The following is a 4,310-nucleotide window of genomic DNA, read 5'->3' on the forward strand; positions in this document are numbered from 1 at the left end:
AGCACTATTTAAATAGTCCATACTTTCTACAACATAATTATATATATATATATATATATATATATATATATATATATATATATATATATATATATATAATGGGTCACTTGTTCATTAGTCAAACAGGCACACTCTGAGAAGAGATTTGAGGAATTATGTTTAGTGTAGTTGTTGGTTATGACTGCTGGGAAAGTTTCCATTGGTTTCACGTGTATTACTGTTCTTAACAATATCATTGATACATCAGATTTGCTGGTTTGAAGCAGAGAACCATTTTAGTAACGGAACTAAAAATACACTGAGTCAGCCCGGATTGTGACAACAAACCTGAAACGATATTCTTCGAAGCAAAATCTCTTCCAGGTGCTACGGATTTATTCCCCTTTGACCACATCCACTTGTGTCTGAATTGGGTCAGTTCATATACGATTTTCGTTCAGTAGTCAGCAAGCAGAGAATTCCGTGCTCTCAACACAATTTTTTCCACGTGAGAGGACCGGTTAAAAACACTTTTTGAATTTTGGAACGCCATAGGTGAATATTCACCAATTTTAAAGGTAAGATGCTTAATCGGTGCCCTTATGAGAAAAATTCGAGTTCAAGACATAGAATGCTCTGCACGCTGACTTGTGAACAGAAATCGTACATAGACGGACACGTCTGGATACAACTAGAACTGGTCAATGGGAAATAACTCCACTTCACCAAGAATTTCGTTTAAGATTTGTTTTCACACTTCTATCTCCATTAGTAAGGAGGTTGTGTGCCCCCGTCTGGTTTATTACGAATATCAGCAAAAGACGTGAGACCAATGATACATTTCTGACCAATCACAACCAAAGTTAACATTATATTTGTGCGTATGTGCGTGCGCGTGATTTTATATGTATACACACACACACACGCGCACACACACACACACACACACACACACACACACACACACACACACACACACACACACACACACACATATCTGTAAATAATATGTGACAGTTATTCGGTAGCCATGATAAAGCTCCGAGTTTCGGAGTTTTATCATGGCTACCGAATAACTGTCACATATTATTTACAGATAATTTCCTCTATTTACATAATATCGAGGTCTCTTTCTTTCTTTTGTTGTCTTACCTTTTCTATCAATATATACATATATATATATATATATATATATATATATATATATATATATATATATATATATATATATATATAATTTAAAAAATAGGATAACATCTTTATAAGAATTTATCAAGTAGTTAGCGTGAAAAACCTCATAAGAGAAAAAAAATGATTAACTATTCCCTTTAAATATATTTACTTATATTAAGGGCATTACTATACATAAATGCCTCAGGATAGGAGGGACTCTTAAAGTCGAAACTACCATAATAAACACATTGTACCAAAGGCGGTGTTCGGTACAATGTGTTTATTATGGTAGTTTTGACTCTAAGAGTTCCTCCTAGCGTGAGACATTTATGTATAGTAATGCCCTTAATACACACACACACACACACACACACACACACACACACACACACACACACACAAACATATATATGTATATATATATATATATATATATATATATATATATATATATATATATATATATCGTTTCAGGGAAAAGAACCATGGTTCATGAATTCATCGATGAAAATCCACTGTCACACATAGAAAAATTAATAAGTAAAAGCACAATGAATAAGTATAATATAATAGAAAGTAAATATCATGAGATAATGATAATAAAATGACTACAAGTGTTTCATTACCAATTTTCAAATAGAAATAATATTTAAATCGTATGGGTACATGTATGTATGTGATTGTGTGTGTTTTAGTCTGTATGTGTTAGTATGTATGTATATATATGTGTGTATGTATGTGTATGTATGTATTTATATATGTATATGTATATATGTGTGTATATGTGTATATGTGTGTGTGTGTGTTGTGTGTATATATATGTATATATATGTGCGTATATGTGTATATATATATGTATATATATATATATATAAATATATATATATATATATATATATATATATATATGCATATATATATATGTATGTGTGTGTGTGTGTGTGTGGGCGTGTGTGAATGTGTGTTTGTTTATACTATTCCTTCTTTACTAAATGTAGTAGTGATAATTTATATTTATTAATTGTGTATCTATTGGTACGTTAATATTTTAGTGAGTTTAAGGATTTAATATTGTAATGACACTACGATATTTATAAGATTAATAATATAGATATTTTAATTAATTAAATTAATAATAGTATTTTAGCTTATTTCATATATATTATTCAAGTTATGTTTCTTAGTCTTATTACCTAAAATTTATAATTACTTAGAATTTAAAGTTCATTGAAATGTTTTACAATATAGCTAATTGTTTTATTACGATGTAAGTTATATAAAGTTTAAATCTTTCCTTCATGATTTTATAAATAATTCTTTCATTCATGTTTTTATATCTTTTTATTCTATTCTTTATCTTAACGTAATATCTTCACGCGACCTCTTTCTAATAAACGCTCTAGTTCTAAGTTTAACGTCTAAAGTTTTAGTTTAAACTGCAGCAGCGTAGCGATAAGTATCATCTTTACCTTTGTTAAATGACTTTATATCATTGATTGAAAAAAATATGTATTTTTATATTATTCAATTGATTTTTAATAATTTTAGTCGATACCTTTTTTAACACTAAATTAATTAGTAGTGAGTTTATCATCTTAGCCTAAACTAAGACTTCGATTAGATTAGGATTGAATTTTTTTCCATTAATACTGTTTAATATTTCTTTTTATTTTATGAGATAAATAACTAGTCTTTTTATTTAATTTCTATGATTATACAATATAGTTAATTGTTTTATTATGATTTGAGTTATATAAAGCTTAATCTTTCATTCATAATAAAATTTTCTTTCATATTTTTATATCTACTTATTCGATTCTTTTTCTTTACGCAATATTTTCACGGGACTTCTTTCAAATAATCGTTTTAGTCTAAAATCTTTAAGTTTAAACTATTGCATCGTTTAGAATTTAAAGCTCATTGAAATGTTTTACAATATAGCTAATTGTTTTATTACGATGTAAGTTATATAAAGTTTAAATCTTTCCTTCATGATTTTATAAATAATTCTTTCATTCATGTTTTTATATCTTTTTATTCTATCTTTATTATTTTAACCTAAAACTTCGTTCAAATTGCATTTTAAACGAAAGATTCGTTAAAGTTGGTTTTTGCATATAATATTCCTGTTAGCTTGTATTATAATGAACGTAGGGTTGATTATGAAACGTTTATAATTTTGATATTTTTAATAATATTTTTCTATCTTAATACAATAAGTATTTTATATGCATTCATTTGTTATTTATTGTTGGTTGATATATACATTCTTTTATTATTATTATTGTTGTATTTTGACCTGAAGATTAGCTATATTTTTGAATAGAATTGATTTTCGATAGTTTTAATCGGTTTAAATATTCTTTCTATTTGAAAATTGGTTATGTAACACGTGTAGTCGTTTTATTATCATTATCTTATGATATTTATTTTGTATTATATTATACTTATTTATTGTGCTTTTATTTGTTATTTTTTCTATATGTGACAGTGGGTTTTCATCGATGAGTTCATGAACCTTGGTTCTTTTCCCTAAAACTATATATATATACATACATATATATATATATATATATATATATATATATATATATATATATATATATATATATATATATATATATATATATATATATATATATATAATTCTGTGAAACTTAATTTAATTTTCATTTTTAACAATTTGAATGTAATTGAGTTATTACCCTGTAAATTTGAAATTTTATACTTAATATTATTATTATTATATATATATATATATATATATATATATATATATATATATATATATATATATATATATATATATATATATATATATATATATATATATATTTATATATATATATATATATATATATATAATATAAATATATAGATATATGCATATATCCATACATATATGTACATACCTACACCTATATGTATACATACATGCATATATGGGTACAGGACATCAAAAAAACGTTAAACACAATGAGAAACGAAAAATGAAAGCATAAAAACGAAAACAGAAAACGAACATTTTTCGAAGAACGAAAAAAAACCCCCCAGAGAAACGAGACATGCAACATAAAGAGTATATCCCTTCGTCAGTTGTCCCTGTCCATCTACTCCGCGTTTCAAAGGCAAGGACAATTCTCGACTTCGTTGGAATA

The sequence above is a fragment of the Octopus bimaculoides genome, chromosome 1, assembly GCF_046866305.1.
Source record: "Octopus bimaculoides isolate indiv1 chromosome 1, ASM4686630v1, whole genome shotgun sequence".
Classification (NCBI taxonomy): Eukaryota; Metazoa; Mollusca; class Cephalopoda; order Octopoda; family Octopodidae; genus Octopus; species Octopus bimaculoides.